Genomic DNA, 15,929 nt, shown 5'->3' with positions numbered 1-15,929 from the left:
CTAGTTAAAGTACAGGTTACATTTTTCTCTTTGAGCAGGTTGTCTGGCATACAGAATACATCATTTAAAATCCGTGAACGAATAAAAGAATCTAGATTTGCAATTGTACAAAATGATATCCAAAAGAAGTTTTAAAAAACGGCCTTAGATTAATAGGGCTAATAAAAAAAATGACAAACAAGTAACTACAACCATAACAACAAAAACAATGCCTGTTATCCTTTTGAATTCCTTTGCTTGTCATTCAAATGGATATTACCCTTTCAAAGGACTGGCAGAATAACTCAAACTAATGTACCAGCCGAGGTTCTGCATATTCCCTAATGCACATCATTTTCGTGATATTACTTTTGCAGATACTACAATGGCTTCCTGCAAAATAAAATCCCTGAAATTTTCCTGTATTCAATGAGCTGTTGACATTTTTTAATAAGAGAACACAACACTAACGCAGCTGCCTTAATTCTGTGAATTACTTTCCCGCCAAATTCAGCGGCGCACTGATGTCACACACAAGCAAACCGTTAGAATCAGTCACCTCTCCAGCTGTTGTTATAGCTCCTGCATTTCCCATCCTCAGCGTATTTTCTCTTTTATGTACTAAGATGAATGTCAGTGTCAGGTCTTTAGAGGAGCTGGTGATCTTTTTACTGCATATTCGAAAACATGTTCTTACTTCTTATTTCTACTCCATGACAGAAATTCTAATTCAGAAATGTTCCTTGCTCACAGATGCCCTTGAGAAAATCAACCCAAGATGTTTCCTAAGATAATTATTACTTGTAAATTGCTATACATAAATGTACTGATTTCAGGTACTCCTAACTGTATTGTTTACTCCTGCTGTGTTTTTTTTAATTGATTTGATTATTGAGGTTTATTTAGAAATTAATGTATTCTCAGACTTTACCCCAAAGCCAGTTTGTTCTGTGAGACCTATATCCCAAATAATCATCTACTGAACAAAGAACGAACAAACCAATTACTGTATTACAGGGACCAATTATATTACTCTTTCCTGGGAGAAATAAAAAGCCCGGTCATTAGAGCTCAGTTTGACTGTGGGGAAAATGTTCTGTCTGGTCAATGTTTTTCTTCAGTGCCAACACAGTGTACCACTGCCTTTTCCTCTGTGGTTTAGGATGCAGAGTTTAGAGGTACAGAGAAAACAGAAGTACAGAGAAATGGTCTTTGGAGAATAGAATTATTAGGTCTACCCCACATCCCCTATACACCCCCTCCCAACAAAAATAAAAATAAAAACAAAGCAATATTTTGGTTCTCTGAGGAGTAGTCACAGTAAAAGGAGATCTGTTTCCTTGAGCTAAGTTGAAACTGGAGGCAGAGAGGTGAAATCCAAGGTAGCTGCTCCCTGTAGCAGGGAGCTTGCTCAAGATGATACGAATCAAGGTTTCCTGGAGTCACACAGACAGAGTCTCTAAAGTTGGAGCTGTCTTGTGAAAGCCATTTTCTGCTCTCCCCCATCTTTATGATGTATAAATTCACTGTTGGTAATTGTACTTTGGAGCGTGATTTAAAGACTGCTTTAGCCAGAGCCTAAAAGCAGCATAGGCTCCAAGCCATTCCATCTTTGGCCTCATTTGTGAATGCTGTCGATAGACATGCCAAAAATGATGCAAATGGTTTGAAACAGTGGGCTACTCTATCCTTCTTCTATTAGTCTCTACCCAGCACTCACATTGATTATTTTTAATGTCTTATGGAGAACACATTAGACTGAACTGGGTACCAGTTGCTGTTAAGGTATCTGAAATAGGAAGAATTATTTCTACTGGAATTCTAGGGGATGAAAATAAATTACCAAGAATAAAAAGTGCCCAGAAAATCAGTCATGTAGAAAATAATTACACAATGTTTTCTGAAACTAAAAGTGTATGAATTCTCACAAAGACCAACTGGCCAAATCTCCCCATAACAAATATACCTGTTTCTATATTAAACCATAACAGTGGTGAATCAGTTTAGTTTTGAAAATAACCATTTTTCCTAAGTGCTCATAATAAGTTAGAAACTCAGGTCATGAATAAGCCAGATGAAACTGAAGCAGAACTAAGGGCTAAGAAGATTCAAATGTCCAATCAGGTGCCTCTTTCCACAATGCCTTCACATACTATATAAGTTCTAGCTCTCAATGAAAATATGAAGATGATATGACACAAGCTGATAAGGTAACAGTCATAACAAGAAGAGCCCGTAGTTCAACCAGTTAAAAGGTGGCCATCTATAAGCCAACTTGGAAGACTAGTACATTAACTTTCCAAGGCTGACCTAGGCACCTGCGATTCTCACCCTCTCCTCTACTGTTTGCCACGCGAGGTGTCCAATGACCTTGCTGCCTTTTTCTTGGCCTCTCTTCTGCTGCTTCTTCTTTGCATAACTTTGCCATTCCTCAAGGAAATTTTCGTACCTTCTTTCGTCCTTTTTCTACCTACATTGTACAAAAGTGCTCAACTTTCTGAAAGTGTTTTAGTTTTGTTTTTGTTTTTTTAACCCCAATGCCATTTTCTTCCCTCTGACTCCTCAAATTTCTGTATTCGGTTTCTGCTGGCCCTTAACACTTCTCAAAAACTGCTATCCTGATACATTGGCCTCTTTTTGGATACCTTACCAGAACTCTATATAGAATCTTATATTTCTTTTCTGGCAACTCTATTCTTTAATTTCTGTAATATTCCGAACGTTGTCCTCCTACTTCTCTGAACTTCTCTTTTCTTCTTTCTTCTCTTTCTCTACCAATTCCTTAAATATTGGTATTCCATAGGTATCACCCTTGCTCTTCTTTTCTCCTCGCCTTACATCATTTCCTAATGTAATATCATCTGCTTCCATGGCTTCAATCGTTATTGATGACTTTCAGGTCAGTGTCTCTAGCTATTGCCTGAGTTTCTAGCCCATGTGCAAAAACTACTGGAACTGTGGTAATAGCCACCCGCGTGTCATGCAGATACTTTGAACACAGTAGATCCCAACTAGACTCATTATTCTGCTACCCAAACTTGCTTCTTTTATGTACCATATCTTCTCATCGTCATCTCTCCAGTTGCCAAAGCTGGAACTCTCCTTTTAATGCTTGAATCCTTTCTCCTTCAATTCATATACCAAACCCTTGCCAGTTACAGAAACTGAGAGCAGGTATTTAGAGACTTACATAGCACTCTGATATTGCTGCAGCGTCCAGCATTTAATTTTTTTAATAATTTACTTTTCTCATGTTTTTTAATGGTGATCTACTGAGGTTACAAATTTTTTTTAGAAAAGAAAGAAGCTGGCACTTCAGCAAAGATCATTTGAAAAGCGGATGTAAACCATTTAGGCCATCATAACCTGATGTCCTTGAGAATGCCGATTGAAACAATGGACACTCTCTTCAGAAAATAATTTCCATATACATTAGAGTGTAAAATTATGCATATAATACAGATGGTTCATGGTTCTCTCAAACCCATTTATAGCCCCTTCAGATTTCTAGGGGTTTCAAATTCAGAACCCTTAATCCAAATTGATAAAGTCTGGAAATGCCTTGTCAATAGCCTCCTCTGTTGATTTATTGCGATAAACATTCCACATGAGCATTAATATCCTGGCTCTCATAGCAAGAATTCAGCACACATATAATTACCGAGCTCAGAACCAAAGATTGGGCCTATTGAACCTAGTGCTGTGAAGATCTCATGCGATTTTTAATAGTTTCTTCAGAACAAATGCAATAGTGAATTTCTCAATGACAGAAGAGTTGTGTCATAATCTAACTATTCTTTATGTGGATTATAAAGTTTTAAGACTAAGACCCATAGTTTACAGAAGGGCTAGCACAGAGATACGGTAGATGCTAGGGGACTGGGAAATCAACTTCTGCAAATCTCATTCTCTGACATCTGTCTTTTTGTCTTTATATACCTGACTTCACTCCAAATAAGGATGTCAGGCAGCTCATAAAAACATGTAGAATCCAGCATGGTTTTAAAAAATAAGTATGTTGTTGGGGCGCCTGGGTGGCTCAGTGGGCTAAGTCTCTGCCTTCGGCTCAGGTCATGATCTCAGGGTCCTAGGATCGAGCCCCACATCGGGCTTTCTGTTCAGCAGGGAGCCTGCTTCCCCCTCTCTCTCTCTGCCTACTTGTGATTTTTCTCTCTGTCAAATAAATAAATAAAATCTTTTAAAAAAAATAAGTATGTTGTTTAAATCAAAGAGAATGGAAAATAAAGTTAGAAAGAACATGTGCTCTATGAGGGTAGAGGCCACGGCTACTGTGTCTTCCACTGCACACCAGCACCTATCTCATTGCAGGTGTTGCATACTTACGATAAAGGTAAGAGTGGCATCAGAATGCAGATGGCATATATGATTGATGGAAGACTGAACCTTCTTGAGCTTCTTTGCTGCCAAAGCAGAAAGATAACTGTGTTTGACTAAGATTTACTTTGTCCATAGGTAGGAACTTCCAGGGCCTCAGGGGAACCACTGATTTTCTCCTGCTGAGCACCCTGAAGGAGGTGCTGCATCCTGTGCTAGACTTCCTATAATCAAGGACAAGAAACATGATATCCAGTCTGGATAATTGCTTCTTACAATGTCCCTCAGGGAAAGCTGAGTATATAATATCAAAACAAAATTTAGGGAACTGAATTCCAAAGGGACCAAAAAAATGTCCTGTGGTACAAAGCTCCTTAATGGTTTGGTTTAATCCAGATATAAAATCTGGACATCCAGTGAAAGTGTTCACAGATGAAGACCCACCACCTATTTTTAGAAAGAAGAATTCCTGCAACACAGCCATGCCCACTTGTTGACATATTGTCTGTGGCTGTTTTCAAGGGTTGAGGAGAGTTGGGTAGCTGCAACAGAGATGGGCCCTAAAATATTTACTATCTGGCTGTTTACAGAAAAAGTTTGCCAGTCCTCAGTCTATTGGAAGAGATTGACGGCTATCTTTAGTTCTCTACAACTGAGTTTGGGAAGCCCAGAGTTCAAAGTCGTATTTTCAAGAAGTATTTGCAAAACAGATATATTGCCAGAAATATTTTAGGGCAGATCTGTATGATTTGATGACAGCTATACGGAAAGGTAGTACTGAAAACCTCTGCCTCAGCCCAACCACTGGAAATCCTTTTGCTCTATGTATAACCCCTGAAAAAACTTGTAGTTAAAAAGCCTCACATGGGGGACGCCTGGGTGGCTCAGCTGGTTAAGCAGCTGCCTTCGGCTCAGGTCATGATCCCAGCGTCCTGGGATCGAGTCCCACATCCATCGGGCTCCTTGCTCAGCAGGAAGCCTGCTTCTCCCTCTGCCTCTGCCTGCCATTCTGTCTGCCTGTGCTCGCTCTCCCCACCCCCCCGGATAAATAAATAAAATTAAAAAAAAAAAAAAAGCCTCACATGGGTGGTTAATGCTCTCAATTAAATGTCTAGTCCATATTTTCTCTTCTGCTCCAGAACTGAACCCAAGTAACCAATGGACCTGAAGATGGAGAATGTAAGACTTCATGGAGAAATGAAGTCCAACAGTCAGAGTAGACAGTAAACAGTTCTGACAAGAAGAACTTGTGGTGATTAATTAGATGTGTCACTAGGACTCTGTGATTAACTAAACATGGATTGAACTTCATAGAGCCAAGGTAAACACAAACAAAGCCTGAAATTGTGGCTATTTTTCTATTGGGTAGGGTAGTCTGCATTGGGTAGGGTAACACATAAACCCAAACATCTATGCAGCTCAACTCAAGAGTTTATTTCTACCCACTGCCCAATACGGATGTTCCTGGTCAGCAAGCAGCATTCCTCCCTTTAGTGATTAGGGACTAGGCTCCCTCCACGAGTGCAGAGGGACATGATGCACGAGAGGTTCCCTGGGTCAGGACTGGAAATGACCCATAGACTTATATACATGGCCACACCCACTGCAAGGGAGTCTGAAAAATACAATATAGCTCTGAACACAAACTATAGTCAGTTAGCCAAGCTCTTCTATACCCATTATCAAAATGTAAAATCTAATTCAAACTTACTCTTCTGACCTGAAAGATGCAAGCAATTTTCCAAGGTTTAAATCAAGAAACATCTCTGAAATCACACAAATATTACATGTAGGCAGGAAGCTTTATGCTACCGACTCTAGATGTTTCACCCAAAAATGTTGCCATGTGTATGTTGACCCCATCTCCCAATTGGACAATTCAGAATGTGCTCGTAGCTGCCCTCTTTCACATTTTATACCTGGCATTATATTTAAATGCAATATTTATCTCGGCAAATTCTAGCAATGCTGTTAAATATGCTACTAGTGAATGCTAGTATGCTACATATGCTACAAAGTGAAAAACTACGATCTCCAACAATTAAGCCCTAGGGTCACTGCAACTATTTCTTTTTTGCTGTCCAAGACTTACAGACCCTGCCAACTTAATAGAGATGCTCTTTGCTCTGGCTCTTGTGCTCCTCATAATTAAACGATGTTGAATGCCCCAACAAGGTTCTAAGCTGATTACCACAGCCTTATCTTCTTGTGTCAGGATATCTGTTTACTTCAGCTAACAAAATGCTTAGACTGCTCTGATGGACCAGGGCCAGGCCTGCCGTAAGCCCAAAGATGCAGTAAGGAACGGGACATGAAAATACATCACTGTGGTGTGGACAGGATTGCTTTGTAGAGTGGTGGGTAGACCCTAGCACACTGGCATGAGACTTCCACCAGTCTAATGGCATAAAAACTAAGTACACTGGGATGGCCTTCTCTGACCTGGAAGATTTCTCCTTCCATGAGGATTCCACTGACCACTGAATTATGGACTCTCCTCCAAAAGGAAATAAGGAGGCATCTGACTTGGAGATAAATGGAGGTAAATGGACGCATCCATTTACCTCTATCCTAACCTCATATATCCTTTGTTCATTTGGTATTTCAATAAAAACTCAAAGTGGGGGCCATTGAAACCTAAATCTATTTTGTCATTCTCATCAATCTTCTAACACAGCTGCCCCAATTTTGGGGATCTGGTCTAGCTTAGATCTCTCACATACTAAGCTCTGTCTTCTCTCATAAGCTCTTGACACTTATCACCACCCATCTGCTAGATTTTTTTTTCCCCACTGGGATTTCCACAACATGTCATGATCAGCTTGACAACTTCTACCCCGTGTTACTCGCTACTAGAACTTAATATAATCAGATGACTATTTGTTTGTTATCCGATCTTAGAACAAGAGTCATATTTTACTCCTCCTTATCCTTGGTCCCCTGAAATTCTAGCAGCTACCAAGCTAAAATAATCCTTTCCCCAAAGTGCTAAATTGCAAATAGCTGAATCAAACTTGATTCATTTAGGTGATATCAAAGTTCATTCAGTGATGTTGGCTCACTTATAAAATGCTCAGAAGGCCAGAGAAGGAGACCAGAGAGCGAGGAACAATGCCCCAAACTGTGCTATGGTGCCCACCCTACAAGGACACAACTGCCACCATCCTGAGGCAGGTCACACAGCTCACATCACAAACACCAAGAGTGCTGGGCTGGGATCCCGCTTGCAGGAACTGTGGCTTCTGTCTGATGTCTCTGGGAAATGGGCACAAATCACTCTATTATTTCTACTCCTGCCACCGTCACTCTTACCAGAACAGATTCTGCACTATCCTAATCTCTTCATATCACCAATATTCTGCTTAATGTCTTATGTGGTTGGATCTGATTGGTGGAGCTCTGATCCTCTATCTGAGCCATAAGGAACACTGGAAATACAAGAAAAAGATTCCAATGCTAGGTGTCTGAGGCAGGCAGTAGGTATTCAGCACCTATTCTCGCCCCCTTTCCTCTTCTAAACCTCACTTTCTTAGAAGCCCTTAGAGCAACTCAGTTCTGACTGATGAAATGGAAGAAGTACTCTCTCTCCTGCCTTATTGTTCTTTTTACCTGCACACAAGGCTGGTTCCTTCCAGAGCATTGGTCACGTGTATATCATTCACAGGCATCTCAGTTCTGAATAACACAGAATCTGGTAACTGAAAGTGAGAATTATGAAATTGGCTCACTGAGAACTAGGAAGCTGCTGGCCTTTAAAATGCGCTGGAGAGACATTTGGTCACACTAGTCACCTGATGGATTCAGAATACACAGCAGGCAGCACCCAAGATAGTGTTAGAAGAAATGGGGGAAATTCTCCATCAATTTGGCATTGGCTGACTCTGCTATTTTCAGCCATGTCCTGTAAGAGGGGATGAACCAAAGGAAGGCCACCAGTCTATAAACTGAAATGGAAGGAAGTACCACTTGGCTGAAGGAGGAGCTTTCTGCCTGAAGCCTGCAGGCTGGCTCCATTAAGAGTCCCACAATGTCAAGTCCTGCATATTTGAAAAAAGCCAAACCTACACCCTGAACTGTAATTATTCTAAGCAACAGATGGAAGGGACGGGTCTCGGTAGTAAAATCTGTGGCACCAAAGCTTTCTTGAACGTTACAAAAGATGGTGTAACTGGAGGTGAGAAGGACCTTACTCTCTTCACTGAACGGTTTAAGTACTATATTGCCTTGCCCTCTGGACCTCCAGGCTTCATACTGCATGAGGTAAGTAAGCCTCTATTTGGCTGAAGATGCTCTTTTAGGGATGATAATCCGACTGACATAGCCAATAAGAACAACAAATGGAAATCATCCTATGAACTATCCCTCACATACAATATTCCATTCTTTCTTTCTTTTTTTTTTTAATATTTATTTATTTATTTATTCAACAGAGCAAGAGATCACACATAGACACATGCTAGATGGCTAGAGAGGCAGGCGGGGAGGAGTGGGGGGTGGGAAGCTGGCTTCCCGCCAAGCAGGGAGCCCGATGCGGGGCTTGATCCCAGGACCCTGGGATCATGACCTGAACCGAATTCAGAGGCTTTAACCCACTGAGCCACCCAGGCGCCCTCAATATTCCATTCTATTTCAGGCACTTTGCCTGAATCTGGATCTCTGCAATGGGCTTGACACTAACCTATCAATTCACCTGCCATCTCCTTCAGCCCCAGAAATGACACTGTGTCTGTAGCAGAAGCAAATCCTCAGCCCCTGACACACATTAGTTAATTTTTATTGTAAAAGGAACATAAATAAGCAAAAACAGCACTGGCCAAAGAATCAGAAAAATGCATCAGCCCCCATTCAGCAGATTGCACTGCATGAATTCAAACAACTCTGGTAATATTTCTGGACTTCAGGGCTTTTTAATCTGGAACAATAATCTGTTTATTCCTACTTAAAGGAGGTATGTGTGAAAGTCCTTTCAAAATTATAAGACATTATAAAGAATATTATTTTGGACATCCTTATAAAAAGCTACATAGAGAACCACACGAGGTTGTCACATAAAATGACAGTAATTTAGAGAACATTACCACCTTTATAACTCCACCAACAGGTAGAATGCTCAGGAAGAGTATTGAAAGACATTAGAAACATAATTATCACTTAATATTTAGTGTTAGGACATGATCAGTAGATAGTTCAGGAGGCAGAAATAACTATCTGCTACTTACAGTGTCACAAAATAATATTTACTCTATAATTACATGGTCAATATTTACTTGGTGATTACATAGCTTTTCACATGGTTGCTTGAACCCAATAAAATAAAGGAAAAGCAGTTATCTTGATCTTCCCAGGAGACAGATTGGACAAAGATAAATTTTCTTGAAGGTCTTCCTTATTGGCTTATTTAACCCTGAAAATTGCTAATATTTTGAAACCATAAGTAGCTTTTGTGGTACAAGCTTTCATTTGTGAACTTTAAATTTCAAAATCAATTCCCAGTAACAAAGGGCTGCCCCTTTGTCCGGAAGCCCCTCCTCCCCTTCTGCACTCCCAATATATAGGGCAGTATTTTTCAAGACAAATAATATTGCTTGCATTTTTAAACTTGTCACATAATGCAATTGAAGATAAAGACCAAAGTAGTTGAAGCTGCCTCCAAATCCCAAATCTTAAAATTCTGAAAAGATTACTCATCTATCTCTAAAACTATCTGTCTTACAGATTGTGAAGAAAGATGCTTTAAAATCTTCCCTGTTTTTATTTTTCAGCTTTGCATTGTAAAACACCCCCTGTGAATTCCCTGGAGGTTTATTAAGGTATGCTAGGACCATCACGTACTTCAAAAGATGAAAAGTGTCTGCCTAGTGTGAAAACCAACTTGTATCTGAAAAGCACCTCAGGATCCAAAATATTTCCAATCTTAAATGTGCCACCATGCCTGACTTATGGCAGATTTATTGTTTCACAGGTACAGTGAAATTTACTAGTCTTGTATTTAGGAAGCCATCTGCTCAACTTAAGGCACTTGAAGAATATTCCAGAACTGAGGCAACTAAATTTGAATAAACAGAACTGAAAGAAAACGATTCAAGGGAGAGAAGCTCAGACAGGAAAGAAGAATACTATAAAGCCTCTGTGTACACGAAAACCCAGCTCCTATGCTCAGTAGGCTTGAATATGAAGGGGGAAAAAAAGTTTTAATTGCTTGAATTTAATTTGGAATACTATTGGATATTGCTATACTTAATGAATCTACATATTTCATGATCACCCTAACGGTTTCTATTTATGAGATAGGCAGGGTAAAACAATTAAGTATTGGTTGAGAATTACAACCTAATGGCATGTGTGATGCCATTTTTACTGTTGAAATAAGAGCAATAATAGCAATACTCACAGCCAATAATAGCATTTCTTTCATATTAGAAAGAGAGCAAATTAGTATTGGTTTCAGAGCTACTTATGTGTTTCAGTGTTACTTATTGAAGCTGTGTGCTCCAAAAAGCTGAAAACTTCTTCTTAGACCCTTATCACAATAAACAGAACAGAATTAAAGGCACATGGCAGCAATGTACAACCTGAATCTCTCCAGTCCTTTATTACTTATACTCCATATATTTCCAAAAAGGAAACAAGGTCAAGTAAGAAGAGCTATGTGTGTGTGTGTGTGTGTGTGTGTACGCGTGTGTGTACACATGTGTGCACACATGTGTGGTGGGGGAGGAAAGAAGGGAAATGATGAAAGTTGGGTATGCAGTTTTGCCTGTGAACTAACTATAAAGAAATGATTATATTTTCTGCAGAAAGGTGAAAAAGAGAAGCAGCAAGATTTTTAGAGCTTTATTTTATTAACAGCTTTTACAATATACAAGTTTGTTATCAAAGGAATGATGCATCTAGTGCAGATGCTGGCACATAGTACGCTCAATATTAATTAGCTCAATCACTTACTCCTTCAACAGAAACTTATTTGGCACCTACTATGGACCAGATACTGTCCTGCTAATTAGGAATCTGAAATCTGAATTAACTTGTCAAAGGAATTTTTAGGGGAAAACCAAAGAAAATGTTAATGGTTAGACCTCAAATACACATTTATGAAACACCCAGAGGCTTATGGATGTTTGTCTTGCTTGTCTTTGATAAAAGCCAAAGACCTAATTTAACTTTTGAGTCTGTGAAGGCATTTTTATGCAGAGCTAAAGTACTACAGCACAGGCATGGAGATTTCCACGTTTGAAGTTGACACAGTACTAGAGCTGAGAGTACTAGAGCTGGGAAGAATGGGAGTTCAGTGTGAAGCCAAAGAAGAGGCTTATCGAGATTGATATTCTTGGCCTTTTTCTGAAGTTCAGATATTTTGGATTTTTGATTAAAATATCAATTTGCTTTCAATAATAGGCAAAAGATGGAAAACAGTATGGAGTTTCTTCAAAAAGTTAAAAATAGAGCTACCCTACAAACCAGCAATAAGTAATAGGTATTAATCCAAAGGATATGAACAAAGTGATTCAAATGGGGCACCTGCATCCCAGTGTTTATAACAGCAATGCTCACAATAGCCAAAGTATGCAAAGAGCGCAGATGTCCCAGATGTCAGATGAATTAATAAAGAAGATGTGGCACACACACACACACACACACACACACACACACACACAGTGGAATATTACTCGGCCATCAAAAAGAATGAAATCTTGGGGCACCTGGGTGGCTCAGTGGGTTAGGCCACTGCCTTCAACTCAGGTCATGATCTCGGGGTCCTGGGATTGAGTCCCGCATCAGGCTTTCTGCTCAGCGGGGAGCCTGCTTCTCTCTCTCTCTCTCTCTCTCTCTGCCTGCCTCTCAGTCTACTTGTGATTTCTTTCTGTCAAATAAATAAGTAAAATCTTTAAAAAAAAAAAAAAAGAATGAAATCTTGCCATTTGCAACGACATGGATCGAATTGCAGGGTATTATGTTAAGCGAAATAAATCAGAGAAAGACAAATACCATATGATTTCACTCATATGTGGAATTTAAGAAACAGAACAGATGAAGGGAAAGAAAAGAAAAAATAAATTAAGATGAAAATAGAGAGGGAGCCAAACCATAAGACATGCTGAACTCTAGGAAACAAGCTGAGAGTTGCTGGAGGGCTGGGAAGTGGGGGGATGGAGTAACTGGATGATGGGCAGTAAGGAGGGCACGTGATGTGATGAGCACTGGGTGTGATCTACAGCTGATGAAAATTAAATTCTACCCTTGAAACTAATAATACAGTATATGTTAACTATATTGAATTTAAATAAAGAATTAAAAACAGAAAAAAAAACACACAAAACAACAACAACAACAAAAATAGGCAATAGAAATGGAGGTGCAATTTGAAGTCCTCCTTACCTGAAACATCTTTCCCATCTTGTTAGGAGGTACCTGCAACCTGAAATTCTATTATAAGAGATTTAGAAGTGCATTGGGATAGAAATTATGTTCCTTAAGCATCCTCTGTGATGTTTTTATTATAGAGCTTCTCATACACAGTTTATCTTTCTTTAATTGATACAAGCGTACTTCGCTACCACTCTATTACCCCCGCACTTAGCACAATGTCAAGCATAGAAAAAGCACACAAGTGTTGATATAGCCAATGAAGAAGTATGCAATTCCAAGGGTGCACCTCTTTACCAAATGGCAAGTATCTGCCCATTTGGTAAAGGATTGCCCAGACAATATGAATATTATCTAGATCGACACATCCTTGTCCTAACGAACAGCTATGAACATACCTGCCAGCAGCATCAAACTGCTTTCAGGAAGGAGCATTAGATCTGTTCAGGCACTCAAACAAATTTGTCATTTGTCCCTCTTTCTAAGCCCTAGAGTCTGACAATACAAAGCATGAAAAATATTACCTTTTTTCCTGGAGAAGTTGAGGGCAGGTATTATCCATCATCTACTTCCACTATAAAACAATCATCATACAACTCACTGTGAACTTTCATGGGCCCCAGGAAGTTTAGCTACCAAATGCACCCCTGACCACTAAATCAATTCACCTGTGAAATGAAATAGTATGTTCAGATGGCCTTTGTCTTAGATAAGACAAAGAAAGAAAGAGCTAAAGAGTCTAAACCATATTGTCAATCTCCTTGTTTAGTGAAAATTATAGCAACTAGTTAAAAGGGATTTTTTTTTTACTCTAGATCCTATGACCAATTAAAAATAATTCATTATTCAATTAAATTTAACAACAAAAAAAATGTGAATACCTACTAGGTAGGTGTCACAAAGATAGAAATAAAACAAGACTCTCCATTATAAATGACCTAAAAAGAGTCATTTTTTACTGTTGTGAGTGGCAATTCAGGAAAGCAGAAGTTTGAGAGCCACAGGTATCATAGATAAAAATAAGACAAATCCACAAGAAACAGTTAACTGAGGTTAAAAAAAAAAAAAAGTGTCATGAAAGAATTATCAACCAAATACTGTATCAATTATATCTCTTTAGGCTACCTCCTGACATTTTTAAAAGACGTTTAAGGAAAGGAGTAAGAATTATTATTTCTTCAAAAGAAAATACACATGCAGGGGCGTCTAGGTGGTACAGCTGGTTAAGCATCTGCCTTTGGTTCAGATCATGATGCCAAGGTCCTGGGATTGAGCCCTGCATGAGGCTTCCTGCTCAGCGGAGAGCCTGCTTCTCCCTCTGCCTGCTGCTCTGCCAACTTGTGCTCTCTCTCTTCAAATAAATAAATAAAATCTTTAAAAAAAAATAAAATAAAATAAATGAACCAAAAAAGAAAGAAAGAAAATACACACGCAAATGGTAAAGGCTTAAAACCAAGGCCCTGGCTGCCCCACTCTGTAATCTCCCCCAATACCTGGCAGCAATTTCCAATTCTTTGGGTACATTACCATACTGACCTCCCTCTTTCTAAACCCTGGTTTAGACAACGTGTATTAATCCCCTTTGTGGTAAATGAGGATTGAGCTCTTTACCCCACTATCACATTTGTCTTTCCAAATTATGCCAGCGTAATTATTTCATAACATTTTGTTAAGTCAATCATCAGTGTTCATTGCTGAGCAATATTAGATGTCTTATGATCAGATTTCCTTTCTCGTACAACTCTAATTTTTTCTTAACCACAAACTTACCTTTTTTTTTATTTAGTTAGTTTTCACTGTCTCTTTCTCTCACTCTTGTCCTTCCCAAATATTTATCTGCAAAAGTGTCCCTTAATTTTATTTTCTATATGGTTTTTTGCATAGTTCATTTGGTCTTTCATATGATATTACATATCCCTTCTATTCTTCTCTCCCATTCCCTACCCAAATACTAGCTTTTTGCTTCTTGGACTCCTCTATCTTCCTGCTGCAGCTGTCTTAGGATGTTCTTCTGTATATACCTATGCTCTTTTCACTGTTTCCTGGATCTCATGTGTTCTTCTTGGGATCTATGCCCTCATTTTGATGAAAAATATTCTCCAGTAGCTTTCTGAGATCAGGTGCCTCGAAGGCAGAGTTTTGGAGTCCTGGCATGTATGAGATCTTCATTCTACCCTCACACATAATTGATAGTTTGCTTCCATGTAGAATTTAAAGTTGGAAATAATTTTTCCTTCTAATTTTGGAAGCTTTCCCCCATTGTCTTCTGGCTTCCAGTTAGTTAAGATGCCAGTGCCACTCTCATACAGAACACTAGTTTTCACAGTAAAATTCCATGCAACCGTTGTTCAAAACCACTGCTTCTGTTTCTTCACCTTCTCTCCTCCTTTTGAGCTTCCTTGGTTGCCACTCTACTAAATCAGATTTCATAATGATTAGAAAAGTCGTTCCCTGCCTTTCTGCAATCATCAATTCTCTGACATCTTGAGCTCTCAGTGATATGTGATACTGGTAAATGCTCCATCCTCCATAGAACACTTCAGCTTCTTAAAACAAAACTATCCCTATGTTTACCTCCCACCTCACCACCCTTCTTAATCTCCTTTGCCAGTCCCTCTGTCTCTGATTTTTAATTACTGAATTACCCTAGAGTTTGCTCCTTGGCCTTCTACTCTCTGGCCTTCCTCCTTAGGTGATCAACCTCAGTTCCACGGCTGATAAATATCCCTCGTATGTTGATGGCTCTGACTTCTCACATGGCCTCCAAGCTCCCATCTTCAACTGCCTCCTCAACGCCTTCATTTGAAAGTTGAAAAAGGATCTCAAACTTAATGTGTCTAAAACAGAACTCTTGACTTCTGCCTCATCCCCACCCCTTTTTACCAGGCTTCACCATCTCAGTGAATGGTGACGCCATCCACCCAAAACCTAGGAGTCAGGCCTCAAACCCAGGAGTCCGTTTTGATTCCACTCTTTCCCCTGTACTCCACATCTAGTAAATTAGTAAATCCTGATTATTCTGTTTCCAAATTACATCCTAAATTGCTAGTGAAGCTACCATCTCTCGTCCAGATACTCCTACAGCTTCCGATATGTCTTGGGCTCTCTTATGCTTTGGCTCCAGAGTAGGATTTGACAATGGAAGCACTAGAAGATGAAAAGGCAGCCACCCCTGGAGGACATCCCTTCCAGCAATGGAAGCTCCACATCCAGGCTTTGGGATGGTAAGAGCTTCTTACCATTGCAATCTT

The sequence above is a fragment of the Mustela lutreola genome, chromosome 6 (assembly GCF_030435805.1).
Source record: "Mustela lutreola isolate mMusLut2 chromosome 6, mMusLut2.pri, whole genome shotgun sequence".
Taxonomy (NCBI): Eukaryota; Metazoa; Chordata; class Mammalia; order Carnivora; family Mustelidae; genus Mustela; species Mustela lutreola.
Note: the sequence above shows the minus strand (reverse complement) of the source record.